The sequence below is a fragment of the Schistocerca serialis genome, chromosome 4, assembly GCF_023864345.2.
Source record: "Schistocerca serialis cubense isolate TAMUIC-IGC-003099 chromosome 4, iqSchSeri2.2, whole genome shotgun sequence".
Lineage (NCBI taxonomy): Eukaryota > Metazoa > Arthropoda > Insecta > Orthoptera > Acrididae > Schistocerca > Schistocerca serialis.
The window spans coordinates 300,891,991-300,908,581 of NC_064641.1; the positions used below are offsets into that span (position 1 = coordinate 300,891,991).

At 43.0% G+C, this 16,591-nt stretch overlaps 1 protein-coding gene and 1 non-coding gene across 2 annotated transcripts in view; both read right to left on the reverse strand.

The window, feature by feature from the left end:
• Nucleotides 1-16,591, reverse strand: part of LOC126474406 (zinc finger protein 423 homolog) — a 283,023-nt gene that overhangs the window by 211,119 nt on the left and 55,313 nt on the right. The gene's annotated exons all lie outside the window — the stretch shown is intronic.
• On the reverse strand, nt 14,351-14,425 carry Trnar-ucu (transfer RNA arginine (anticodon UCU)). Its single transcript has one exon. It is a non-coding gene; the product is annotated as a tRNA-Arg (tRNA).

A 16,591-nucleotide genomic window follows, 5' to 3' on the forward strand; every position in this document is an offset into this window, starting at 1 on the left:
TTTACAAACAGTGTAGTGCACACATTTTAAATGGCTCAAATGGCTCTGAGCACTATGGGACTCAACTGCTGAGGTCATTAGTCCCCTAGAACTTAGAACTAGTTAAACCTAACTAACCTAAGGACATCACAAACATCCATGCCCGAGGCAGGATTCGAACCTGCGACCGTAGCGGTCTTGCGGTTCCAGACTGCAGCGCCTTTAACCGCACGGCCACTTCGGCCGGCCACACATTTTAACTTGCTTGATTTTAAATGGGGGATCTGGATGGGGGTTGCAGGTGAAGCAACTGCTATTAGGGAGAGCAGTAGTCCAGGGGAAGCATGTTTTGTGAGACGTATTTACCCACGTTCTGCATAGTTAGCTTTCTAACCCGAGGAGTTGTAGGTAGCATCAGTGATGTGCTGGGAATTGCTTCATCATGCATTCGAAAACAAACTCTCTCTCTCTCTCTCTCTCTCTCTCTCTCTCTCTCTCTCTCAACACAGTACAAAGAAAAATGTGCCATTCAAGATTTATACGTGTGAAAGCTCATTTTTTTTCTACGATAGCAACGAAAATAAAAACAAGGAACTGAATGGTTTGGAGTACGATTTTGACTTGTACTGACTGACAACAAATATAAGAACGGTTGTTAGACATAGAGGTCCAATTATGTAATTGACTTCGTTCGTGGGTTAGTAAAATACCCACCATCTCTTATCATTTTAGAAAATAAAAATTTTCGAAGAAAATTCTTTTGTATTCCAAAATTTAGTTAGGCGCTAAAGTTTATGGAGGGGCAAGCGGCAGTTCGGTGTTTGGCAGCATTTATTTTTTACTTGCGGGGATCGCCAGTCTTTGTCTCAAACCATCTTGTTCGGTACTTATCTCTGCCTGGTGGAGTCCCAAATCCAGGTATTCGCCTAACGTCTATGGGAAACCACCAGAGAAAACCCCTGTCGGAATGGAATTCTGGTTGCTTTAACTTTTATGTTCTCTCGAAGTATTTTGCTAGTTCTTGGCCTGAAATTCTTCCTATGTTATTCAAATATGATGGTTCTGTTCTATTTACTCTGTTTGTCAATTTCCTTCTTATGGATGTACAGGGCTATTACAAATGATTGAAACGATTTCATAAATTCACTTTAGCTCCATTCATTGACATATGGTCACGACACACTACAGATACGTAGAAAACTCAAAGTTTCGTTCGGCTGAAGACGCACTTCAGGTTTCTGCCGCCAGAGCGCTCGAGAGCGCAGTGAGACAAAATGGCAACAGGAGCCAAGAAAGCGTATGTCGTGCTTGAAATGCACTCACATCAGTCAGTCATAACAGTGCAACGACACTTCAGGACGAAGTTCAACAAAGATCCACCAACTGCTAACTCCATTCGGCGATGGTATGCGCAGTTTAAAGCTTCTGGATGCCGCTGTAAGGAGAAATCAACGGGTCGGCCTGCAGTGAGCGAAGAAACGGTTGAACGCGTGCGGGCAAGTTTCACGCGTAGCCCGCGGAAGTCGACGAATAAAGCAAGCAGGAAGCTAAACGTAACACAGCCGACGGTTTGGAAAATCTTACGGAAAAGGCTAAAGCAGAAGCCTTACCGTTTACAATTGCTACAAGCCCTGACACCCGATGACAAAGTCAAACGCTTTGAATTTTCGTTGCGGTTGCAACAGCTCATGGAAGAGGATGCGTTCAGTGCGAAACTTGTTTTCAGTGATGAAGCAACATTTTTCCTTAATGGTGAAGTGAGCAGACACAATGTGCGAATCTGGGCGGTAGAGAATCCTCACGCATTCGTGCAGCAATTCGCAGTTCACCAAAAGTTAACGTGTTTTGTGCAATCTCACGGTTTAAAGTTTACGGCCCCTTTTTCTTCTGCGAAAACAACGTTACAGGACACGTGTATCTGGACATGCTGGAAAATTGGCTCATGTCACAACTGGAGACCGACAGCGCCGACTTCATCTTTCAACAGGATGGTGCTCCACCGCACTTCCATCATGATGTTCGGCATTTCTTAAACAGGAGATTGGAAAACCGATGGATCGGTCGTGGTGGAGATCATGATCAGCAATTCATGTCATGGCCTCCACACTCTCCAGACTTAATCCCATGCGATTTCTTTCTGTGGGGTTATGTGAAAGATTCAGTGTTTAAACCTCCTGTACCAAGAAACGTGCCAGAACTGCGATCTCGCATCAACGATGCTTTCGAACTCATTGACGGGGACATGCTGCGCCGAGTGTGGGAGGAACTTGATTATCGGCTTGAAGTCTGCCGAATCACTAAAGGGGCACATATCGAACATTTGTGAACGCCTAAAAAAACTTTGAGTTTTTGTATGTGTGTGCAAAGCATTGTGAAAATATCTCAAATAATAAAGTTATTGTAGAGCTGTGAAATCGCTTCAATCATTTGTAATAACCCTGTACTGTAGATCGTCATTTTCGATGTTAAACTACGTTTCCTTGCCCTAGTTGCGCCATGAGTTGGGTTTGTGGTAACGGGATGGATTTTTTCCTTACCTATTATTTACAGATCGTCAATTCCGACGTCACACTTCACTTCACTTCACTTCACTGTTATATGACTGTCCTGGCGAAGTTCGGTGTTGCGGGATCAGATATTGTGCATTTCACTTAACTGTATACTTCTCCTTGTCATCTGTTCGAGTATTTCATTGTTTTTTTTTGGGAATGTCTTTTGCATAGAGAAAGCTATGAAATCGGCTGGATAAAGGAACTTTAAATAAGTAACGTTAAATTCGTAAATTGGCTTGCTGATTAAGTATCATTAAACCTTCGGGTGGCAAATAGGAAGGGGCGCGAAGGTCTAAGTAAGGTTCCCAAAGGTACGAAACCACTTGTCTACATACTTATTACGCAGATCAGTTTCTACCTAAGAGTTTAGCAGAGTGTACACACAAGTGTTTTCTGTCCGTATCTCTATCGTTCCACTCTCTAACGACACGGGGAAAAATGAAACCCCAAATCTCTCCGTGTGTGCTCTAACTTCCCTTGTGTAGTTGGGAATCAACAAAACATTTAATATTCCGAGAAGAAAGTGAAAAGATCCAACCGCGACGGAAAACGTTTTAAAGATTTCCAGAAAGAATTTTCACTCTGCAGCGGAGTGCGCGCTGATACGAACCTTTCTGACAGATTAAAAGTATATGTCGGATTGGGACTCGAACCTGGGACCTTTGCCTTTAATGAGTGCCACACCAAATCTCCTATTACACCCGTGTACTCAATTCCATTTCTGTAAATGACACACATATATGGCTGTCGTGTAATTTGTACGTTTTGGCGTGTGCTAAAGCACAATTATCTACACCTGATAATGGCCACACGGCCGGAACTGCAACAGCGGATTATAAAAATAAATAATGTTAGTGCAGAAAGGCGACCATGATGTCATTCACAAAATTTTACATAACTGCGACCCCAGCTACGGGTAGTTAACGACCCTCCCCCTTTCTTCGCGATAATACAAAATGAGTTGCTCTTCTTTTAACTTTACGTCGTCCGTCAGTCCTAACTGGTAAGGGTAAGGATCCCATACCGCACAGCGGCACCCCAGATGAGGACGGACATGAGTAGTGCACCATGAAAATTAAAAATTGCTTGCCGATATGCTGCCGTTTATCGTCTAGTCAAGTCATCAGGTGTTCAAAGCAAATTGCAAAGTGATTTATGCAGTGCATGGTAAAAAAAAAAGACAGTTGCCGCAAAACAACAAAAAAAGTGCTAAAAACTGTTGAATTTCGGTTACACAATAACTCAAACACATTTAAATTTTTTCGACTTAAATAAATATTTAGGATTTGCAGTTACATACAAGTCAAACTGGAACCAACACACTGATAATGTTGTGTGGAAAGCTAACGAAAGACTGCGATTTAGTGTCGTAACACTTAGATGATTCAACAGATTTACCAGAAAGGCTGCCTACATTACGCTTCTCCTTCTTCTTCTGGAGTACTGGTGCGCGGTAGCCTCACCAGGTAGGATTGACGGAGGACACCGAAAAATTTCGAAGAGCAGAAGCTCGCTTTGTATTATAACGTAGTACGAGAGGGAGTTTCACGGATATGATAAATGAGATGAGGTGGCAGTCATTAAAACAAAGTCGTTTTTCATTGCTTTGTGATCTATCCACGAAATTTCAGTAACAAACTTTCTACGCAGAATGCGAAAATATTTTGTTTTATCGCATCCACATAGGGATAAATGGCCATCGTTATAAAATAATAGGTATCAGAACTATAACGGCAGGATTTAGATGTTCAGTTTCCACTCATGTTACTGGAGAGTGTCACGGCCGAGAAATAGTCAACGTGGTTCTACGAACCATCTATCTAAAGCTCAAGTGTCACTGCAGAGTAATCACACAGGTGTAGATGATTACCATTCGTATTGTTATTGTTAGAAGATGAATATCGACTGCTCGAAATGTTTCTCGAGATCGTGAATGGTGGAAGTACAGAAAATTCACACAATCGCTACTGCAATACTACGAGGGATATTCGGAAAGTAAGTTCCGATCGGTCAAGAAATGGAAATTACTGTGAAATTCTAATAAAGCTTTGCATATATGTGTTCGACAGTGTCTGTAGTGTGCCTGTCGGTTACATCACTTCGCTCTTTTCAGTTCTGAGCGCATATTGAGCACATAAAGATGCATAGAAAATAGTATGAGGTCCTGGTGAGAGATTTCGCCTAATGTTATGCAACCCACATTACAGAACTGTCATATGGTTCCTAATTTGTGACAATTCTTGGTCTCAATCTGCGAGGGGCAATGAAAATGCTCCTGCAGCGTTTTAGATGGAAAGTGTTTGATCACCCGCACTACAGCCCGTAATTGGCTGCCTCTGTGTTTCATCTCTGCTCACATTAACTACTGGCTATAAAAACAACATTTTCGCACAGACAACGAGTTTATAGATGAGCGCAGAGAATTGGCGGGAAGAATAGGCGGCTGCCTTCTATGAGGAGGGTATTGGAAAGTTGGCGCAACGCTACGACAAATGTCTAAGTCGGAGTCGTGACTATGTAGAGCAGTGGCTGGATGCGGTTTTTTTTTTTTTTTTTTTTTTTTAGTTTTAGAGTGCAAAACTGCTACAATCATTAGCGCCCGGTCTGTGACTTAGGAAAAGGTAAAAAAACTGAAAACCAGCAGCAATGGGAGCGAAAACCAAAAAAGTGGCGAAACTAAAAAACAGAAGGAAAGCTTAAAAAACCACTATAGAAGGGGGTTGTTTGTCCCCAAAAAGAGTTTCAAATGACTGACGTCATCTCGCTCACACTAATAAACTCGAGAACGCGATCGGCTGAGCACGCGTCATCTGCTAAAACGGAAGATACATCAGGAGAGCTGTAGACGGGCGCGTAACGGAGTAAAATAGGGGCACTCAAGTAAAAGGTGTCTCACCGTCCACAGTTGAGAGCAGTGGGGGCAAAGCGGGGGAGGATCGCCACTTAAAAGATGTCGATGGCTAAAAAGACAGTGCCCTATCCGGAGTCTAGTTAAAATTACCTCCTCCCGACGACGAGTTCGGGAGAAAGAGGTCCAAGCACAAGGACGAGCTTTCACGTCCCGCAATTTATTATTGGGAAGTGTCGACCAATGTGCGTGCCATAAAAGAGCAAAACGGTGACATAAAACACTCCGTAGATCGGCGAAGGGAACCATGCGAACAGCAGGCCGAAGAAGAGAGACTGTAGCCTTGGCCGCTATATCGACCGCCTGGTTTCCACAGATACCAACATGTCCTGGGATCCAGAGGAACGCCACAGAGACGCCCCCCAAGTGGAGCAAGTGGTGGCTGGAAGCTGTAGCTAACTGTTGCAGATAAAATATTTCTGATGTTCAAAGTGGTTTCCATTTCGCGATCAATCGGAACTTACTTTCCGAATAGCCCTCGTATTACGATGAACGAGCAATGCCACTTGTGCCTTTGTTTACCAACTCTCGAACGTCAGATGTTTATTGCATAGTGGATCGATAGTCGCGAGCAAGAAACTCGAGTTGTCAGTAGGCAATTAATATGAGATGAGTGTCGAGACTGGGGTGGGAAGCGCACTCGAGGGCGCGGCCGCTCGTAAAAAGAGGCGCAATCAGCCGCGGCGCAGAGCGGCACCAGCTGCGCAGCGGTCCCGCGGGACCCTGCCCGCCTAGGCGCGCCGCACTCGCCGTCTCGCGGCTGCCCGCTAAACGCCGCCGCCGCCAGTACCTCCAACTTGGATCAAGAATCGCTCTCGTTTCTCACGCAACGAGCTGGTGCCCCACCTGACGAAACTTAGTACGATTGATGGCCAACTTTACTTGGTGGACTCCAGAGTGCGCAAAAAGCGGAAACAACAGGTGTACTCTCTGCGTTACCCTATTCTCGACTTACACCTCAGAACACAATAAATGGTGCACGATTTCTTGTTTAGGAAAAATCTCATACGATGTCATCAGAAAGCTTAAATCTAGGAAGGTTAAAAATATTTTATGTGCACAACATCTTTGGCCACTTTTTGCCCAGTGGTTGGTTGGTTGGTTGGTTGGTTGTTTTGGGGAAGGAGACCAGACAGCGTGGTCATCGGTCTCATCGGATTAGGGAAGGATGGGGAAGGAAGTCGGCCGTGCCCTTTCAGAGGAACCATCCCGGCATTTGCCTGGAGTGATTTAGGGAAATCACGGAAAACCTAAATCAGGATGGCCGGACGCGGGATTGAACCGTCGTCCTCCCGAATGCGAGTCCAGTGTTTAACCACTGCGCCACCTCGCTCGGTTTGCCCAGTGGTAAAGACAGCATTCCAGCTTTGGAAAAAGAGATTGGATAATACCTACAATTGCGGTAAATTCTACAAAGGTCAGTCTGGCAGGGCAATACGTACCCGCTTGAAGGAACACCACAGAACTTCAAAAAAGAGACTATACTTTTGCAGACCACCTGCTTATAGTTACAAGAGGAAACAAAGCACCTTATTACATCACATCCGGTCGTGCGGTAGCATTCTCGCTTCCCACGCCCGGGTTCCCAGGTTCGATTCCCGGCGGGTCGGGGATTTTCTCTGCCTCGTGATGACTGGGTGTTGTGTGATGTCCTTAGGTTAGTTAGGTTTAAGTAGTTCTAAGTTCTAGGGGACTGATGACCAAAGCTGTTAAGTCCCATAGTGCTCAGAGCCATTTTTGAACATCACATCCATAGAGGAAGGAAGATGAACTCTCCTGAAGTAATGGAAATTAATAAACATATGTCCATCTGCCTAAGCTTCGTTGTTAATGACCAGGCACAGTTCCCCTACTCGCCACTTCTAATTGCAGACACTACTCAGAATCTCGTCCAGGCCATGTTGCAATTACACCTCTTACTCACATGCTCCATTTTGCTTCATTTCATTTACTATAATTTCTCTTGTGTTGGTTAATCTCACCAGTATACTTTATCTATTTGTAATTTAGTACCGATTAAAGACCAGATTATTTTGTTCAGCCACAAGTTTGCAACATGTCACCAAAGTTTATTGCTAAATTTATTTTATTGTCTGAATAGCTGTTGTAATCTGTGGACAGTTCATTAGTCAATGTCTCTCATATTTTATCTAAGCTCAATAATCTTCCATGGAATAAACAGTGAAATAATCCATATTCTTTTATTCATAAACCTATCTGGGAATGGAGATAATCTGTTGAGACACTAGTTTAAAAATTTCCCTGCACCGTATACATATGTCTGTACCTGATGATGGTGTAACAGCTGAAAACCGGTCTCCGAAATAAACAACAAATATTGTAGAATATTACACCGGTGTTGTGTATGTATTCATTCATAATGTATGAAATATCCTACCAAGAACCGAAAGTACAGTCAATAAATGCAATTTTACTGCTTCTTTAAAATGGAATTTTCGCCATTTCTGAAAATTACTATTCATCTGTTCCACACAACCATAATTTCGGCTTTACAGCCGTGCTCAGGTACAAGTTCAACTGAAAATTAATGAAACGTACGAATTATACAGTGCAAGACATAATATGAGGAACGAAGAGTCATTACATTATTTAAGAACGTTACTTACATGTCGCATGATGTCCGGTATGCCCACATGACACACAATCGTCGAAATAACGTATCTGGTCTCATAAACTAGTCTTCGTGTTACAGGATAGGAGTACATATCACAGACACATAATAAGGTTGACACCGTACACACTGAATAAACATTAACGGACTGTAATGCGCGTTTGCAGCTGACGCATTGCTGTGGCCTGCATTCATCTCGCCCATACATCAACTGACGTTAACATATTCCAAAACAACGGGAAGTATCGTTACAATGCGGCGCCAGTGTTTGAGCTGTAATCACTGGGAAATTATTATTATTATTGTTATTATTTCCTATTTCTCTTTCCTGATAATGCCTTTGGCAATCAAAAGATCATGCAACTCACACAGCGACCTCTCCAGTTGTTTTGAAAAATCTTAACATCAGTTGATGTATGACACGTCATTTAGGCACGTAGGACATTTTGTGAAATGTAAGTAATTTTCTTAAATTATGTAATGACTTTTTGTTCCTCAGACTTTGACCTGCGCTGTACGATATGTGCGTTTTATTGGTTTTCAGTTCCACATGCACTTGAGAATGACTGTAAGGCCTAAATTATGATTATGTGAAATAAATGAATAATAATTTACAGTCAGCCGACGTCCTTGCTACAGTGGTAACATCGGTTCCCATCAGATCACCGAAGCTGCTGGGCTTGGCTGGCACGTAGAGGGGTGACCGTCTGGGTCTACCGAGAGCTGTTGGCAAGCGGGGTGCACTCAACCCTTGTGAAGCCAATTGAGTAGCTACTTGACTGAGAAGCAGCGGCTCCGGTCACGAAAACTGAATAGTGGTGTGCTGACCACATGCCCATCCATATCCGCATCCAGTGAGCCCTATCATCTGAGGATGACACGGCGGTCAGTCGGCACCCTTGGGCATTCCGAGGCCTGTTCGGACGTAGAGAATTTACAATCAAATGACAGAAATTTATTTCAAAAAGTTCTAACTAAATGATCCTCCTCGAAAAAAATATAAATCAGTAACTTTATTTCAATTGTCTATCGCATGAGGATATCGTTGTCGGCTTAAAGAAGCACGAATTTCAGGAATGGACACAAATGTGGCAGATCTCGCAATAGTAATAACATTACTATTTCATAAAAGTGACGAATTCGTGAATTTTTTTATTTGACGCCAATAACTTCATATCGTCTTGTATGATCATGAAAATGTTTTTATGAAGCTGATTACGGATCGAAATTAGTTTTTCACTACACAAATTTCAACAACACAGCTCTTGGTGGTAAATTAGGATGCTCTTCAAATACATACGAGCGGTGGGCAGGCATCGATTTCTTAAAATTTAAACTAATGCACTGTAGAACTCCGATTCGGATCTCACTGAAGACGTCATTGTACATATTATTAATCGAATGTTGTAAATACAATCATCCAGGAACAGTTACAATGTGGAATCTGGAATGGTCTAAATATTAAGGGGCATTTTCGCTTACAAAATATCTCTTAGCTTATAACAAGTTCGTTGTTAAATGTATTTACTTTTTCATTTCTCTGTTAAAGGGAACTTTAAGGTTTTACCAACTTTTCCTATGCTTTATTACTGATAAATTATATTTATATAAAAATTGTGTCATGTTGTATTGGTACAGCCAGATTAATGTACATTATACATTTATGATCTTTCATATTATGCAGTATATTATGTATTAAATTTTGTTGTTACGATCAACAAATTTTCATTTTGTATCATTGTGTCCCATACGACTAACTGATTTCAGCTTTGCCTAGAACCAATAAAAAATGTCGATTGTTTCGACAAGGTAATTCATATACCTTGAAAGCAGAAAAATCTATATTTTGAACACAGTTGAGTATGAATGCTCCATATTGACATCAGGATACACAGAAATGAAACGATTAAAAAAGAGTCTTTAAAATATGGTATTACAGGAGACTGCTGATCATACGTTCGATGAAGGACTGGAAATCTCCTTGAGTGAGTCACAGAGAAAAAAATTCTAATAAAGAAAATAATAAATCAGAGAGATGGAATAGCTGGAAATATATTACATTTCTATCAGAAAACTGTAGTCGCATGGACGATGGTAACAGCAAAATCACAAGTACGTGGCCCAGGTGTAAATATACAAGATAGGTCGTTTATGTTGAATGCAGCAGCTGTACTCAAATGCAAAGACAGCTGGCAAACGCCAGGAATCGAAACTGGCGTCACTTTCAGGTATTTTGGCAGTGCTCCACGTCGATGCCATTTCCTAATACATTATTTGACGCGTACGGTCTCGTGGAGGGCGCTTAACATCTGATGTGGGTGTGGCCACTGAGGCGATACAACGGCAGGACGCCTGTCAGTCACACTCTGGAACAGTCTATGAACCTGGACTTGTTTGGTTAAAGAGGGAGAACCTACTGCAGCCTCGAGCCTTTAGCTAGATGGAGGTCGTGAGGAATGAAAGTAACAGTCTTTCATAGGGTTAACTCAAATGTCAAATTTTTTTTCTAGCAGTACGCGGATTTGAGACTGATGATTCGTTGTGCCTTCCTACAACTCAACCTGTTATGCTTACGGTGAGTAACAACCTATGTTTTCATAATATCGTTGACATGTGATGAAACTTTTTTTCTTTAAAATCTTTTGTTTTACAAGTGTGTCGACATTTCATTTACCGAACAGACAGCTACAGGCGCGTTTTGAAAGCTGATCATCATCATCATCATCATCATCATTATGCTAGTTGCGGATACGCGTGCACAAGAATTTTACTACCATAAATAACTAGTTTTAATTCTTCATCTGTACTAAGAGAAGGCTCGATTCCGTCTTTTGTGGTCCTAGCCAATGAAACCATTCGTTTTCTTGCCACACAATAAAACCCACAAAGTTGTTCAGTAGATGCTGGCGTCGCAAAATAGGCGTATTCTACACTCCCGCCCAGAGCACATCGGATCATCCCGTGCTGTAATGAACGATGTTTTGGTAGCCGTGTCGCTTTTTGCGGCGGGGCGTCGTTATTAATATTCCGCGTGTATTGATCGCGAGATGGCCTGGCCGGAGAGCTGTCCCAGGAGGGCGCGAGTTCCCGTGGGAAGCGGGCGGCCGCAGTTCTTGCAGCGGCGGCAGCCGGGAGAGCGCAGAGAACAGAGGTCCCTGAACCCCGCCGTGTCCAGCCGGACAGCGCAGCGCCACCGTACAGCTGGACGCCAGTGCTCGTATACGCACACTCCCGTGCACATGTTCGATCCTGCCAGAAGAATGATTCGCTGTATCAGCGCATTGCTGTAGCGCAGTGTAGTTTTTACTTTATTCGATGTCGCATTAAGAACGTCGCTATCTGGGCTATTGTAAATAATTTTATGACACCTGAAGATCATCAGACGATCGAAATCGATACCCAATAGCGATTTATATCATCGTTACAGGTGATCTTCCTAGCAATTAATATTGATATCAGCAGGAAGAGAAACTATAGGACATTCCCAAAGAACACGGGCGCGCGCACTCGCACACACATGCACCGGTATCCCCACGTTCACTATAGAATATAAGGTATGCACGCGGTGTGTGCACATTATCAAGCTCCGACGCAGACGTCACAGCCGACCCGGCCACCGGTCCAAAAATGGTTCAAATGGCTCTGAGCACTATGGAACTTCTGAGGTCATCAGTCTCCTATAACTTAGAACTACTTAAACCTAACTAACCTAAGGACATCACAAACATCCATGCCCGAGGCAGCATTCGAACCTGCGACCGTAGTGGTCACACGGTTCAAGATTGTAGCGCCTAGAACCGCTCGGCCACTCCGGCCGCCGCCACCGGTCAGTAGCCAGCCACTGCCACCACGTTTGTGACAGTTGTGCGGAGATGGAATGCCTTGAAACTTGACGTAGTTGCTTGCCTTCACCCTCACAACCAAACTGTTACATTCCAACCTAACCTAGAACTCTGTCACCATAACCAGGTTTCTTGCTTTCATATTTGTTAGATTCAACTCACTGCCAAATTGTTACATTCAAACTGACTGGTAAAGGAGGAATAAATGATCATAAAACACTTCTGAGGCCGCCTACCAGAAGCCGTTTAACCCAAGAGGCCTAGGTTCTCCAGCGATGTCTGTCCACAGTAGTGTCGCTCCGTACAAGCATTTCAAACCACAGCCATAATCCTATGCTTTTAAGTGAATACTGCTTTGTTTACGAGAGTGTGAGTTCTTATCGGCGGCGAACGACGATTTAGTGGAGAGCTACGCTGTAGTTAGCTGTGTACTCAGGGGTTCTGAGACTGTTCTGAATTGTTTCCAGTGAAAAATAATGTTTTTTTTTTTGTGCTGTCGCGAGTCCTACTACCACCCCAGACGACGAAAAAAGTTTGGAATCATGTTTGACTTACTTCCTAAAAACAACGATACGAAACAAAAATGGATAAACGTCTGTAATCGCATCAGTTTGTTTTTAGTTACTAATGCTTCTGTGTTGCTTATAGAGTTAAACGTAAACACCCAGAATTAGTCATGTGCATGGCAACCTAAGTGAACACACAAAGTTTTCAAGAAAGAGCAGGCTGCAAACGATAAGTGGATCTTTAATCAAGCTAACGGTTTATAGAATTTGCTTTGAAATTGGAAAGATATTTTCAACGATTCCACGGTAATTTCACAGTAATTTAAAAAGCTTTTGTAACATTAAAGGACAATATAAATACGAAAAATCCAGGAATGGGGGACTTTCCGGTAATGTATAAGAGGCGATCAAAAAGATCCCGTTTCAGGGCGTTGCTGCAGCGTACATGCAACGTAGTTCGACTCCGATGCGGGGCCGGCTGGTGTGGCCGTGCGGTTCTAGGCGCTTCAGTCTGGAACCGCATGACCGCTACGGTCGCAGGTTCGAATCCTGCCTCGGGCATGGATGTGTGTGATGTCCTTAGGTTAATTAGGTTTAAGTAGTTCTAAGTTCTAGGGGACTGATGGCCACAGATGTTAAGTCCCATAGTGCTCAGAGCCATTTCTTCCGATGCGGGTGCATAAGCATCGAATGTAGGCAAGGGATCAGTTTGTGCGCGGTAAATGCGGAAAGGTGAACTACGACAACGTTAGTATCAAATGCGTCCAAACAGGACCAGCGTGCTGTTATTCTTTTCTTGGCTGCCGAAGGTCAAAACCGGTAGACATCCTCTGAGAATTTGGAATGAGACATCCAAAGGAGAACGAGAAGTCCGGAAAAACTATGAAAGGGGTACTTCTGCTTCATGACAACGCACGTCCCTATCGCAAATCTCGTAATGCGGACGTTTCACCAGTGTTTTACCAACGGCTATCTTCAGTCTAGTGCGTCTGGTGAGATGTTTGTCTCAATATTCACGGAAACCTTTTGACCACCCCTAATACTTGAATGGCCCGTCACCCTCATCAGAATGAATGGTGTCAACAGGAAAAAAAGCCCCAATAATAAGCGATGTGGGAGTGAACGAAGACAAACTGAAGAAATTGGAGAAAGTAGCTTCACAACTTTCAGAATAACGAAAAGAAAATAGTTTCTTACAGTTAAAGGTTTTATTGTTTATATTAATACCTTGAAACATAAAAAATAATTTTTATTGTTTTTAGGAGTTTAGAGTGACACTATTGAGGATATGCCCGTACTACAGTCTAAGCGTGTGCCAACATCTTCCCTCACCAAAAACAATTATCCCCTCTAAGATGATGAAAAAGGCTTTATAATAGCATTTCACAGCCATAGAAAAAAAAAAGTAGCCTGGATGAATGTTAGAAAACAAACATTATTTAGATATTTCGTAGACAAAAAACTTTTCACTAAAGACAAATTTGTTTACTTAACTACTAAAGAGTGTCTCAACAATAGAGGAATACTAGTGCCGTATAGCGGCAGCCACCGACAAATACCCTCTCCCTCTCTACCTCTACCTTTTCGCAGTTGCAACGCTATGCGAAGCTGCGACCCCGCACGAGACTACGCCCTCGAGCCTTCGTAGGAAATGCAGGGTCAATGCAAGCCAGTGGCTCTCTCTGCGCCATCCGCCTGTCCGCTGGCGGACGCCCACCTACGCACAAGATCGATACGCCTCCTCACTTGCCATCGTTTTCTCTCACCCTTACCAGCAAACTGAAATGCGAGGTCAGGGGATGCTGCGAGTACTAGCATTTGCCGAGGAATGTCGCCGGGACAGTTACGCATTTTATATAATTATACTTAAATGGACACCCTAGCTGCACACAGGCTTTGATATACTTCATTGGGAACATGTTGAAAATGTGTGCCCCGACCGGGACTCGAACCCGGGATCTCCTGCTTAGATGGCAGAGGCTCTATCCATCTGAGCCACCGAGGGCACAGAGGATCAGAGGATAGTGCGCCTGCAGGGACTTATCCCATGCATGCTCCCCGTGAGATCCACATTCCCAACATGTCCACACCACTACATTCGTAGTGCGCCTAATAGATGTTTGCCCATCATGCAACGGATAAGTCCCTGTGCCCTCCGTGGCTCAGATGGATAGAGCGTCTGCCATGTAAGCAGCAGATCCCGGGTTCGAGTCACGATCGGGGCACACATTTTCAACGTGTCCCCAATGAAGTATATCAACGCCTGTTTGCTGCTAGGGTGTATATTTAATTATCATTTCATTCTAGCGAAGCTGCAAGGTCATCAACGGTAACTGTTCTTTCGCGAACAGATACTACCTTCATATATATAATTATACTCTTGTGGATCACAACATTATGACCAGTGCCCAACGCTGAATGTTGCCTGGTGGCGTTGACGCGGCATGCAAAGATTGTAAGCGGAGCTGAAACGAATGGGGAATCGTTCCAGCGACGATACGGGCCGCAAATGGGGAAATCCACTGACTCGACTTCGATGAAGGGCAATTTGCTATGGACCGACGACTCGAAAAATGGGGAAGCTGGTCGGCCGTTCGCTGTGAGCATCTACGAGGAGTGCTTGAAGCACGATGGAACCACGAGTGGGTGACAAGCTCTTGGCGTCAACGTCTAATCTCACAACGAGGTGGTCAGAGGCTTGCCTGAGCTATAAATCAGGACAGACAGCGATTTGTGACAGATCTCACAACAGAGTAAAATGCCAGTGCAGATAAGTACAATGCCAAAAATACAAAGAAAAAATGTGATGCAACTCGGCAAAAGTTTGAGCGGGAATCACACAGATAATGTGTGTGTGTGTGTGTGTGTGTGTGTGTGTGTGTGTGTGTGTGTGTGTGTGTGTGTGTAATCTTATGGGACTTAACTGGTAAGGTCATCAGTCCCTAAGCTTACACACTACATAACCTAAATTATCCTAAGGACAAACACACACACACCCATGCCCGAGGGAGGACTCGAACCTCCGCCGGGACCAGCCGCACAGTCCATGACGCACACAGACACTGGCTAGAGCAAGAAACGCAGGATGACGGACTCACAGACGTCAGTAGAGAGGCGTCCGCTTTGTAAATGAAAAGACCTGCTACACTCCTAAATAAAGATCGAAACAATATCGTAGCGAAACTATTGACAGTAGTCCGTCCCGCAAGTACGAAAGCGCATATCAATGTCAGAAAAGTGCATATTAAGCTAAAGCATATCAAAAAATTTCACATAGCCTAAACGACATCACAAAAAAGTTATTTAACGACAAGAGTGGCATAAGTGAAATATTCCCAAAAACGTTTCTAACACACACTTTTTTGCAGGATGTTGCTAAAAATAGTCTATCAACATACTCGTAGATACGAGTCTAAGTGGAATGAAATGCTTCGAGTGTGCACTTATCTTGTTGATTCTGACGAGTTTTCTCCACCATGTTAATTTTGGCGCATAATATTAATTGCTTCATCGCACAAATCCCAGGAGGCAATATGAAAAGCCGATGATATTACATAATTTACACCTAACAGTTTACATTTGCTGTTATGTTCATATTGTTCCAGAAAATCCGCACAATGCACAGCTCAAAGAAACTGACTTTACAGATCGTGTACTCGAACTAACTGAAAACAACTGCCACTCTACTGCCACACACGGGCTCTTAGGCTCACTGTTTATATAGTTTCTTAACTATTCAAGTTTTTTGAAAGTATTGTTCAAAAATGTCACATTCAGTTCCAATTACAATCGGCTGTTTCATAAGAAATTAGTTATAATTTTGAAGATAATTAATGACTGATAATAACAAATGTGACTTCCAAAATTGCTTTTCAAATTTAGTATCTAAATTCTGCTTGAGAAATATTTTGGAGCGCTTTACAAAATGCGGAAATATATTTTGAGGTTCGAATCTCGTTTTGACCAAGCGCTCGAAATAGTAGTATTTTATGACAAAGTTCTAGGACTCGAAATTACAGAACTAGTTACAAGGAATCTGATTTGAGATTTCTCATGAGAGCGAACGTAAATTTCAGTGTATCAGTTCGCCAGAAATGTACTCAAAACATTTTCACGTTTTATGAAATAATCGAATTTTGACAGTTAATTTCCCATTTAAAGACTGAACTGAT